This window comes from Equus caballus, chromosome 5 (genome assembly GCF_041296265.1).
Source record: "Equus caballus isolate H_3958 breed thoroughbred chromosome 5, TB-T2T, whole genome shotgun sequence".
Classification (NCBI taxonomy): Eukaryota; Metazoa; Chordata; class Mammalia; order Perissodactyla; family Equidae; genus Equus; species Equus caballus.
The window spans coordinates 86993133-87006769 of NC_091688.1; the positions used below are offsets into that span (position 1 = coordinate 86993133).

The 13637-nt window shown below is 35.0% G+C and overlaps 1 protein-coding gene across 50 annotated transcripts in view; it reads right to left on the bottom strand.

The window, feature by feature from the left end:
- Positions 1–13637, bottom strand: part of ADGRL2 (adhesion G protein-coupled receptor L2) — a 595411-nt gene that overhangs the window by 68725 nt on the left and 513049 nt on the right. The window lies entirely within an intron of this gene.

Here is a 13637-nt window from a genome sequence, read left to right on the forward strand (position 1 = left end):
AACCACGTGCTCTACATTAATGATGTGCCTGATTCTAAAATTTATTAACTCCAGAAACATCAGTCTGTAGACTTGAAAATATATATTCTCACCAGTTGTTCATAAATACCTTTACAACGTTTGGCACAGTAGCTTGGACATCAGATAACTTAGTAATTATTTCGTAGCACAAATCAATGAATGAAAGATAAAGATACAATTTTCAGAAGTCACGCATAGTTCCATAACCATAGGATATACACCAAATTAAAACTTTTCTGATTTACAAGGTTTGTATTAGTTTTTAAAAACTACAATGAAGGCAGAAGGCTTCCATTCCATATTATACTCCGAGCCCGAATGAGCTCCATAGCAGTAACTTGTCTGAAAGGCTCAGTTCATCGTGACCTATAAAATGCTAGACTCAAGAGCTTTAAATACGGCTAACACCATGTACAGGCTTGAGAGGACAGGGTTGTGTGCTGTGAAGCAGCAAGATCACTCTTCTGAAAGCTAACATGCACGCTGAGGCCACAGATATAAACGGGGTAAGCATATTAAATAATAAATGACTAGGAAAACATCGTTATCACTGCAGATTAAAGAGACAATGTATGTCTTCTTATATTATACACATTAAAATCTATTAAGCTATTTTAAGATTTTTATGTCTTATGAAAGTTACAGCTAAATACGACATCTGAATTACACACATCCGAAGTTGCATATTTTATAGCTAGAGAGTTTTAGAATTACGGTTATTTGCAAAAAGTATTCTAATACTTAAAGTAGTACACTCACACATAACATTCCATACTTTACGTTAGGAATCATGGTCAATTTATTAAATATATTTGATATGTCACTAATAAGAGAAAGAAACAGTAGAAGATCTTACTACTGCTCTTATCGTTGACCCTTCAACTTTTCCATTTCAGCAACCTCATTAATGTCAAAATGCCATTAGAACGCCTGCCCACTTTTGAATCTCTACAGCCTGGGCAAAGCAAAATCTTTTGGGTTCAATCAGGAATGCTTTCATTTTGTATTCAGCTAAAAAGTGTAATAGCATCACAAAGGTCAGAATACTACCTTTATTAAAGAAAAAAGACCACACGACAAAGATAAACTTTCAAATGTAAAATGCCATTTTCAGATCTGAATTGGTCGATTCTTTTTTTTGCTTTAACACTTTGTTTTTAATTGCCAGATTCCTCTAATGTCTGTAACCAATACCAGACAGGACTTGTTTTTATATTTAATATTAGCGCCTGCCTTCGGCGGGGAAACATGGGGACTGGAACTTTAGGCAGAGATCTGTGAGAGGCTTACAGTGCTCTTGGAACTAGGGGTGAAGCCAGGAGGGACGCAGGGCTGGGGAGAGCGAGGAGTGCAACGCAGTGGCAACAAAGGCCCAGCAAATGCCTCAGGAAGGGAGTTCTGGAGATGGGAGAGCCCTCCAGAGATGTTTCAAAATGAAGCAAAGGATGAGGAGGCCAAACCTTTTTACTGTGGCATTCAGTGAGGGCTGCCTCGGGGAGAAGGGTTTAAGATGCCTTCAGCCCCCCGGCAGTTCCTGGGCAGCCACACGGGTGAGCCCACCAGCAGGCAACTCCCTTGGCAGCTGGGGGAAAGAGTGTCTGATCCTGCCGGGGGATCTGGAGGGCATCCAACGACGTCCACTGCAACAGTGGAACTGTAAAGGGGCTAAGGAACTGTTTTCAAAACCAGTTCTTTTAATACTAGTTCTTCTTTTCATGATTTTTATTGTATTTTATCTTCTTGTACACACTGACATGTCAATCCTGTTTACTAAGCGATATTCAATGGGTCTCCTATAGAGCAATGAACCTTAACAGGCAGCTTTTAATTGGCCCACATAGGAAACCGCATTACCATTAATTCCACAGCTCCGGCATAAAATAAAACCATTGCTTCTCAAACTCTACAGCAATTAGACCTCTCGGCTATTTGGCTAACTTTGCTTCATGATACCCAATGCAGTTAATTATATTTTTTGATGTTAATAGTCTCTGTCAGTCTCAAGCATAACTTCTCTTTGATGAATATTTAAATTATATTTGAATAAAAAATAATCTTGGTTACATTTCATATTCAGTAATCATCACAGCTTAATAAAGGTCTACTCGTCAAAGGCTGAAATAAATGGCAATGTACATATAAAGGGCCTAAATCAACTCATCAGATAATATATTTGTAATGACCATTATCTATCTCTCTATAGATAACATACCTGTCCATGTACATTTTTAAAGGTATAGTCTTATTCACATAACTCACAATTAGATTTCCAAAGTGACTTATAAACATTCTTTTAAATTATATACACAGAATTCTACGAATTAACAATATAAACGTCTTAGGACTGGGTCATAAGATAATTCAATGTATGGAAAAAAATTACCAAATTATAAAAAGCCCTAGAAAAATCATCATACATTCTCTTGCCTCCTCTGGCTGTATTGTTTTGGCAAGTTTCCAGAGCAATAATAAGAAAAAAAAGCTTTGATTTACTAAAGGACCTTTTGATTACAGATCTTACAGAAACCCACGGAAATCATTAACTAAAGAAAAGTAACTTAAAAATAATATTTTTCTCCACATGAAGGCTGTAATAGGAGTGGGGAGAGGATGAAGGAAACTTCCAAAAATTAGGAATGGAGAGAGCCGGAGGAACGTGCATAAGCAAAGGCCAAAGAAATGTGTTTAAACCTCATTTAGATTAGAACGCCTTGAGTTTAGTTACATCATAATAGGAATGTTTTAAACCAAGCATTTATTTAACATAAACTGTGAAAAGGAATTTTTTGTTATCTTATATACTTACTTAATACCCCTTAATAAATTGATTTGTGAAATTTTTAATTCACTCTTTCTTCTCCCAAATCCTAAATCTTTAGAATGCAAAGGACACACAATGAAATAAAATCCAAAAGATACAATGACATCTCCTGAAAAGCACACATCAGCCTATGAATGTTCAGGGGAGCACTGCCAATTTCTCGAAACCATCACATTATAAATAAAAATGGCTAAGAGTGGACTTTAGTTTTGTGAGGTCTAAAGCTTGTAAAATTTAAGGCTACCACTTTAAGGAAAAAAATAGAAAAATTACAAGTAGAAAATCAGGTACCAAAGTAGTTACTCATGAAAAAAAAGAAATCACTACACATCTTCTAAAGCCAACAAGTATCACAAGCAACAAAACCCAGAAAACTGAAATAACATTGTAATAAATTAACTGCCTGGCATTCCTTTATAATACTTTCCTTAACAATTTTATCACCACTTATCTTAAGACTGTCTCTTCATATAACAATTTCATGTCACTTTCTATAATTTTGCTTTTCCTCTAAAACAGCTGATGAAAATTTTTTCTATTGATGGTTGGGTCACATAAAGCATGCACCTACAGTGTCATAGGTGCTCATGTTTGTTGAACTGCTATAGCCTGTGCCCCACAAACACAGGTATTCCGATAAATTCTATTTTATATGACATTCATTTAAAGAGGGTAACAGTATGGTGCATTCGTAATTGTAAATACTACACTGGATGTGTTCTCTATATAGGTAGTCCACCAAGAACATACAGGAGAGAACTTCTGTTTTGACAGTTATCTATGAGAACCAAATCCCACGCTTACTATTTTACACACTTAATAATGAAAGAATTTCTCACAGACTAGCTTCTGGCTCCATACATTTCTAACATTATTTCTCTTCCTCTTGCCACATATTTCAAGTGCCATAGGACATATTCAAATTGTAATATGACATCTGGCCTTGGAGATTTATGTCACGATCAGTAAGGCAGGATAATGAGTAATAGAAGTATTTCTGAGGCCATTTCTTCAGCAGAATAGCTAGAAATAACTAAAGTGTACGCGAGTGTCTGTGAACCACATAAAAATACCCCACTGACCCCAAAGTGAATTTATCACCACCCGAAACTCCACTTAATAGAATCCCAAAATGCCCTTGGCTACTCCTAAGCGACCATAAATGAGGGGAAGTGTAACAGAGAAGAAGTCACAGAATGAAACCAAAACCTCAGAACATTTTTAAACATCACACTTCAGCAAATTTTACAAAGACACAGGACCCTGTAAGCACGGAGCTGGGGGTCCTAACAGTGCTTTGGAAGAGGCCTGGGCAAGTAAAGGCTCCGATGGTGAAGCTTCGTTAGCATCATGGTAAATCCACCTTCAGGAACAGAGTATTTTCACAAATCACAGAGGAGTTCCATGACAATGACAGATCTGTGGTCTGAAAAAACCAACAGAAAGACCACTGCTACAACTCCAAGACAAGTCATACAGAGTGACTCTCATTGCAGACATTCTCTTCAAGGCCACGCGAGTGTGCTGAGGCAAGTTCTAAATCCATGTCTTTACTGGTTGCATATGACATGTGAAAAAATACTTGGAGAACTGCCACACGTATTAGTTACACAATACACTTGACTGATTGATGGGAAATAAACAAATATTAGGATTACAGAATCGCTCACTTCTTTGTATTTCTTCAAAACCAAGTTTTTCCTAGAAACATCTGAGAGATGTTAGCTCTAAATCTAACTGTAGAATAGCAAACAGCACTAAAAACTAACTAAACTGCTATAAGATATTTAAAGAAAATACACAGAAAAGTAAAAAGAGGAGCTCTTTAAGATCTGCATGACAGCTAAGATGCTAACAGAAACCTGAAAACCATAATAATTTTCCTTAGGTAATATACGAAGTAGAGTATCGATACTGGTGTTTTCTTGTTATTGCTATTGTTGCTAACATGGTCTAGGTGTGCCCTTTCATTACGTGATATATGGAAAAATTAATAGAGCCATAATCAATGACAGTTTAAGCTGTTTTTAAATAATTTAATACCAAATCTTCTTCTCTCTTCACTTAATAAAGTTAGTCAATAGACTATATTATGAATGATCCTGACTCACAATTCTTATCCTGCTTTTGATGTGGCAAAGCAGAGCTCCTAAATGGCTCGTAAGAAAATAAAATAAGCATAAGGAGTAAACCAACAAGTAACGATATTTTCTCTACCAAATAACAAATAGGAATTTTTTTTACTTACTTAGAAATCTCAATAAAATAAAAAGGATAATTAAAATGGAAATGTCTCAACTTTACTCAAAATTATATTTTGTTATTATTTATTACATAATACAATTTATTAAATAATAAATAGCTTATTTTCAGACAGTGAAATCATTCTAAAGCTTCTATGAATACGTGTTTTCATTTCTTGGTAATAAACATGCCAATATAAAGTTGTACTGCATATGAAAAATCATTTCAAATTATTAAGAGAAGTTACAATTCCTAATTTGTTCTTCATTTTTTATATTGGTAGAAAATATGCATTATATTACATTTCAGTAGCATTTGGCCATGAGTTTTTGGTGAGGGGGAAAAAAACAGAAGAAAAAGCCAAATCCAAAGGAAAAATAGTGACTATATCTTGATTTGAAACTCTAAAATAAAATTTCATTTCTATTCTCTACAACTGGAATTAAACACCTATTTTTATTTGTTCAAATTATAAACTTTTTTAAAGGATGCTTGTAAGCCATTTTTATACACTGACACTAGTAATATGACATGAGAAAGCAGATGCACACTACAAAGAAATCATACTTAGGTACAAAACAAAGTACTCAAATGAGCATTTGAAACTCGTCTTACATAAGCAGAGCTGGTGTGCCTTCATTTAGTTATCAAACACTTGATTGTCTGATACATTTTAGTAATATAACACTGAATTAGACTTAGTTTCTGTTAATTAACATAATTAATTCGTTTAAATTTACTCTCTACAAAGAAATCAATATTTTAGTGCATAGCAGAGAATGTTCTAAGTGAGTAAAAAACTGCAAGGTATATGACAATATACCTAATATTGAAATACCATTGGCATCTCATTCGTAACATTCATCTTTCAAATGAGAAAGCTGGAATAAACAATATCTAAGGCTGAAAAGCACTATGAAAAGATTATTACGATAATATTGAAATTTGTATGTCAAATGAATGTTCACATTTGCTTTTATTTTATTTCTTCACCTCTCCACTGTGATTTCAAAAATAAAGACAACTGCTAAAAATAAAAACTGAAGAAAAATCACCAGACTTGAAATGAGATATGCCTTTGCTTTTCAAAACTTTAACTTCCCTTTCCCTCATCTGACCAGTAGCTGTCCAAAAATAAAATCTAATTCAAACTTTTATTCAAGCCTCCTGATTTCACTAAACAATCCTTAAGAAATACGGACGATCATAACGTAGTGTCCTTAGGGAAAACGGTCCTGGCTTCCCCGATCAATGGACATAATATAAAAGGCATTATATTTGTTAACCAGAAGTACCAGTGAAGCCCCGCAATTCACACTTGTACTTCCAGTCTGCATTATCTAGTAAACTTGTTTTACTAATTTTAATTTTAAAAGGAGAAACAGCATCCTGTAGGGTAGAACCTTTGATGTGCCATTGTTTCTTTCTCCTACATTTGAAAAGCAGGTCATAAGGGATATTGAGATTACTTGTCTTCTAAGCCATTTTATAATTGATTAGCCTTTCTTGTACACTAAATGTGAATGTTTAATATGTTTCATGTTTATTGATGCCAACAGTCTTCCCTTCCTATAATGAGTGCTATGGTTTAAATGCCCATCAGCAAGTGACATGCAAAGTATGTGTCCAATTAGATATACCAATTAGAGTTTTAATGGTTATTTATTACTGTACTAAGGTGCAAGAGTCTATACTAGTCACCTCCCAATCCTTGGCCAAAGAGAGGTGCTTATAGTTCCAGTTAATTGTCTTAGAACAACTCAGGTGAGAGTGAGAAAAATCAGTGGAAACTCATCACCTAGCAGAAAATAACCTAAGTACGTGGCACAGAGATGATGAGTTAGCGGCACCTGAGTTATTTATTTTTCCCCAGATACATTTCATCTTGATGGACAAATGGTTGATAAATCTGACACCACAGGCAGAGAAAAACACTGGGGATAGATAAACAGCATAAAGCTAAGAATGCAGTTTTGTCCTATGAGAAGGAATAGGGACACTGAATAAACAGACTACACAAAAGAGAAGCATCCCTGAGCAGTCAGTATCCAGAATAATGCAAAAGGAAAACGTACCAACCCCAAAATATTAGGAAACATCCAGTTAGGTGAAAAGGCAGATTGGGCTAATTTTTTCCCTCTAAAACACTGCCATTAACAAGGAATGGATGTGAACTTCCTAGAAAGATAGGTTTGAAGTTTACTGTCACCTATAAAGAGAGATCAGGAAACAATTAAATAAAAAACTGTTTCATAGAGCTCTGACTTGGATACAAAGCTTCTTTATGAAGACCGAATGATCAATATCAAAGTTGAGAGGGTTGTATGTCAAGGAGAGTATATCCACACTGAAATCTATAATCATGAAGTCTGCCAGAGAACGCTGGCAGAACTGTGATTGCATTTTAATGGATTTTCTTGGTCAAATTCTGAGAAGCTTCCAATATTCATCAGTTCTCGTAGGAAGGTTTTGTGCGTGTGTGATTAAGTATCTTTCTTTAAATATTTTACACATGCCTAGCATCTATTAGTATACTTCAAAATAACAGAAATATATTTTAAAAACCTAGATAACAGAATTATTTAAGAATAATTATTAATTATTGCTCAAGAATAAATTTTCATGCCACTAAGGTATGAGGTTCTAGGTATAGATGCTTTGAAGTTTCAGCCCCTGTGGCAAATAATTGAACCTTTCTAAAGGTTCGCACTGCTAAGTAAAAAGAAGGATACCATGTTGCCACTCGTCCCAAAGGATATTTTAAAAATAAGTGAGAAGAATATCCATGCCGCAGTGTGGACAAAGCACACGGACTGCAATGACAGTTGATTCCCCGATGTAATGAAGGAAGTTAGAACAGAATGAGTCCCAAGTTCCCCAGCAGCTCTAACAATCTGTTATTCAATAACTCTCTTAAAATAGAAGCAATGGCCTATGTCGTCGTCACCCCCCCTACACCCCGCCCCTACCCCCAAGGCTCCCCAGTTATGTGCCTTGACTGGTAGCAAAAATGAGAGGTGGAAAGGCCAAGGGAAAGATCTTTCTGCTTATTCCAGACCAAGGCACGCATGGTCCTTTCCATGTAGCCTTACTTCTAACTGCATGCTGGGAGGATGCACTAAATTTTCCAGTCTCAATCTGCAGCTACTGTAACGTAAAGAACCATGGAACAGAAAAAGTAATGCACATACGTATACAATAACACATTTCTTAAAATCCTCATGCACACAAGCAATTGTCACCATCTGAGCTGCTGTTGGGTTAGCACTGTTAAATAAAATGTAATTATTGTACTTGGCGATAACAGGTTGGGACATTGATAGCTTTAGAAAAAGAAATTCAAGGCTAGAAAAGTTATGGAATGGAGTATAGGATGGGAATAGATTAACCTGTTTCCTACATACGTGAGCTTACTCCCATCATCCCAACCTTTCTGGAAAAGATCTAAGCTCTGAAATAAACTTTGACACTTACTTAGCTTAATTTAATTAAATTATATGCAAGTTCTAGAAGCTGGATTTTTTTGCTCCCTAAGAGAAAAATCCCCTAACTACACCCCTACTTTATAAATCTAGATCTGGTAATTTAGTCACTGTCTGGTTCCACGTGACTAGGGTACTACCTAATTCTTCTGGTCTATGCAAGGCTGAATGCTATTTTCTTGATTTCTATCCTGAAACCCTATCTTGAAAATCCTAACATGCTCTTTTATTTGAGCTGTCTAAACAGAATAAAGATCTTCAACATCAAAAAAGGGGAAAAAAAAAATCTGTGTTGGGGCCAGCCCAGTGGCTTAGCGGTTAAGTGTGCACGTTCTGCTTCGGCGGCCCAGGGTCCACTGGTTTGGATCCCGGGTGCGGACATGGTGGCACCACTTGGCAAGCCATGCTGTGGCAGGCATCCCACATATAAACTGGAGGAAGATGGGGCACAGATGTTAGCGCAGGGCCAGTCTTCCTCAGCAAAAAGAGGAGGATTGGCAGTAGAGGTTAGGTCAGGGCTAATCTTCCTCAAAAATAAATAAATAAATAAATAAATAAATAAATAAAAATAAAGCAAAAAAACAAAAGTCTGTCTTTTATACTTTACTACTGGCTTATGAGACATTATCTCCAGTGCCTCTTCTGGTTTCCCTGATAGCAACTTTACCTCTGCCCCTAAATGCAGGTGTGTTCTATAGAGCTTTCGCGTGCTCAAACTAATCACCTCGGTGGGTAATATCATCTATTCACCTGTAACTATCAACTATATGCTTCTGTATGCTTCCTCCGTATGTTCTTTTGCCACTCTTGCGAGTGCCAAACCTGTATAAACAACTGATTGCTGAAAAATTTATAAATATGCTACCCTAATCCCAAATAAATCTAAAGGAGCTTACATGGGTAGTATAACAACCAAAAATACACTGAATTGTATGTACTAAGAAACCTAATGTAGTTATGCTATGATGTTTTAGCCAGCTGCTCTCTATATGTGGGCTTAAAAGTTGGGGTAAAAGCTTTAAAGGAGCCAGGGTCGTTCTCTAAGTCTAGGGCACTACTTTACTTTCCTTGGCCAATTTTAATACAAAAATACCCCCAGCCTATCTCTGAATCAATTACACAAAATATACCCTTCCTAATACAGGGGAAAACTGAGGCATGTATTCTTAGTATAGTCTCCGGAGGAGTACACAGTACTTCTAGAACCTGTTTGTATTGACAGGGGTACAGTGATAGATATCTGACACTGTGAGTAAAGACTGTAAAACTGAACCTACCCATGTACACTAACCTCACATTTAATACTGAAAAGAAAAACAGTCAATATTTACTTTCAGATCTCTAGACCAAACGCTAAAACCTTAAGGACATATTATAAAGCATAGTCTAAGGCAGGAAACTACCTGGATTAGAAAGGGCAGGTTCTCATCCTTTCTCAAACAAAGGGACAATTATAAACAAGACTGGGAGAGGATCTCAGGTACAATTTGGCACATCACTATAAGACGTTAACTAGATTGCACCCAAGTGCTGCAAAGAACCAATACTGTCAGCAAAATCCTAATTTACATATTCATAAAACACCTCAAAGTAGTAGTAGGGTGTTGTTTTTCTTTTTGCTTTAATGAATTTAAAGTGTTACAACCGTTTCATATTTTTTTAAGTTACTCCACTACAATTACCTTCAAAGAGCGCTGAAAAAAATTATCTCTAACAGTGATTATTTTATAAAATATTAAAAAACATATCATTTTAGGGAAGAATTTCATTTCTCACTTTTTGGGATGAGCCATTTGGTGTATTTACAAGACAAGTGTACTATTATTATAATACAGCCTTGGTTTCACACTTTTAAATGAGCAGGAAATAGAAAATGGACAATGAATAACAACTATTAATCCTTTTACCACCACCATGGTCAGAGCTACTAGGGTATTTATTTACTTGACTCTCAAATGTGGAAGTGATCAAAGTCAGAGAGGGGGTGAAAAAGCAATGAATTATAATACAAACATATTTTAATTGTACTGAAATTTCTGCACCTATCTCTATCATTATATGTAGAAAAGGGGAACTTCCACATTTAATAGAAAAATTCCATTACTCTTATTTGAGCTTTCCAAAGGGAAATTTTCTATATTCAAGAAAAAACTTTCTCTTTTCTACATTGCTAAATATCACATTTTTTGATAATTATAAATGGAAAAATTTGCCAAATTATTAGGAGTCTGGTGACAATAATTCTTACTTTATTTGTAAATACTTAAAGAGTATTTTTAAATTAAAATAAAAAAGAGACAGGTACTCTGCATGCTCAATAATTATTCAGTAATAATTCAGCTACAAAAATACTGTCTACCTATTTTTTGTTATGTGAAACTATATAAGTCAAATAGGGCAGACTTCCTTAAACGTTTATAGCCTGATGTATGTAGAATGCAAGTTACAAGCTACCAATATGAAACTCATTTTTAAGTCATCTTAACATTATCTTCCTTGTCCATTATCTTCCTTGTCAATAAAATGTTCATGTTTAAATTGTCATTGTTGCTGATTATGTAATTATAAACCATCAGTACAATACACCAATTTAAAAATGGGATTTCTACAGCCAGTTTTGGAATTAACCCCTTATGTGTGGTAATACACCATAAACTGTTTGGAGATTTTGATAACAAGGGAACAGAGAACCACTGTGTGCTTTCACAGAATTTAGATACCCCAAGACTCTAGTTCCTTTTATTATCAAAAACACAGCCCTGCTTTTATAACATAATGAAACATGAAAACAACTTACTATCTTATCTTACACATTTCTTGTAATATGTACTTATATTTATACGTACAAGTCTGATAAGACTTATGTATTTTGCTAGATATTCAACTGTGTATTTAAATGTATAACCCCACAAACAAAGATAAGTTACCTACAATGTACAATTCCTCAAGGCCAGCTCTTCCAGACTCTCTCTTTGTACCAACTCCCACTGCTTTTCGCTTGTCAGTCTAGTAAAACCAGGAGATTGTACATAATAACTCCTTACTTCCTATTTGTCTCTGGCCTACTTCTAGATGCTCATTCATGTCACTACCAGCGAACAAGTTAGATCAACATGTAAAGAATGGATAAATGGTCGATTATTAGTGGCTGCCTTTATTACCTCCCAGAACAGGCAGTCCCCAAATTTTGAAATACTATGTGGAAATGTTCTATCATAGTTTTACTGGAGCACAGAATCCATTCTTCCAAAGAAGGTAAGTTATGTTTTGTGGTTTGTTTCACAGGCCAGATTTCAAACCCTACATAGTCCATATAGGACTTTTATTTTAAATTAAAAAACCCTGTATCAAGCGCCATTTACACAAATGAGATTTTGCCCTAAATTTTTAGTAACTACTCTTTAAGAACTAAAAATAAAAACATTTTGAGGGAAATCTTCCAAAGTAATGTATATGTTCTCTGGTTTCTTAAAAATATCTTAGTCAGTATCAACATTAAAAAAAAAATACTTACTATAATGTCCTGTCAATAAAAATAATGCTAATACATATTCTCTGTGAAATTAGAGATTTTACAGCAACTTGTACCCAAACTCTTATATCACGGATTTTTTAAAAATAATTCTATTTTTTCCTTCATTGCCTTTTAATCACCTTTCGACGTTTTCATTGCACCTACACTGACCAGACACCAGTCTAGAAAATCTGCTATTCTATTTCAAGGTAGAATAGTAAATAAGCTAGAAAGCTAGACAGAATATTGTGTTCAGAGGAGGAAAAGAGGCAGGAGGAGAGGGTGAAGGCTTTAAATAGAAAGATGAGGGATTTTCCTAGTAAACAAAATATAAAAGCAATAATGTTATAACAAACTCCATGATACTTAAGTGTTCCTTCAGAGAGTCTAACAGGGATTGCTGGTATTACTGAACTAGTTCAAGCAAAACTAACTACGATTTTAATATCTTATATATAAGAAAATTCTAATTAAGATGTCAAGAGTACCAAAATTTAGAAAAAAAGATGCCAAGAGTCAGTTAGGTGTACTGTGTTAACACAAAGGAAAGGCGATACAAGTTATCAGCAGTTTTTTGTATTCTGTCTATATGCAGAAAGGCAATTGTTCAGTTAAGAGGTATTATTTATATATTTTCAAGTTTATAACACACTTTCCAACACATCATTTTCAAAATACAAAATTAACCAAATGGTCTGTTGCCTTACAGAGAGAGAGAGAGAGAGAGAGAGCAAATGCCATATGCTTTCTTAACTTGAATTCATTGTTTTTATTTTGTTTGTTTTTTTTTTAAAGCTAAAGATCAACAGAAGGAGAAGACCAGCCACAGACTGGGAGAAAATGTTTGCAAAAGATATACCCTATATAGGAGTGTTATCCAAAATACATAAAGAACTCTTAAAACTAAACATTAAGAAGACAAACAACCCAACTAAAAAATGAGCAAAAGATCTAAAGAGACACACCATCAACGAAGATATACAGATGTCAAGTAAGCATACTAAAAGATGTTCAACATAATATGTAGCTGGGAAATCAAATTAAAACAACAATGAGATACCACTCACTACACAACCATTAGAAAGGCAAAAATCTAAACACTGACAACAGCAAATACTGATAAGTGTGTGGAGCACCAGGAACTCTCATTCATTGCTGGTGGGAATGCAAAATGATACAGTCACTTTGGAAGACAGTTTGTAAGTTTCTTACAAAACTAAACACACTCTTAGCATATGATCCAGCAATCACACTCCTTGGCATTTACCCAAATGAACTGAAAATTTATGTCCACATAAAAACCTGAACAGATGTTTATAGCAGCTTTATTCATAATGGCCAAAACTTGGAAGCAATCAAGATATCCTTCAGTAGGTGAATGGAGACATAAACTGTGATACATCCAGACTATGGAATATTATTTAACGCCAAAAAGAAATGATCTATTAAGCTATGAAAAGACATGGAGAAAACTTAAATGCATATTACTAAGTGAAAGAAGCCCAATCTGAAAAGGCTACATACTACATTAGTCCAACTATACGACATTCTAGAA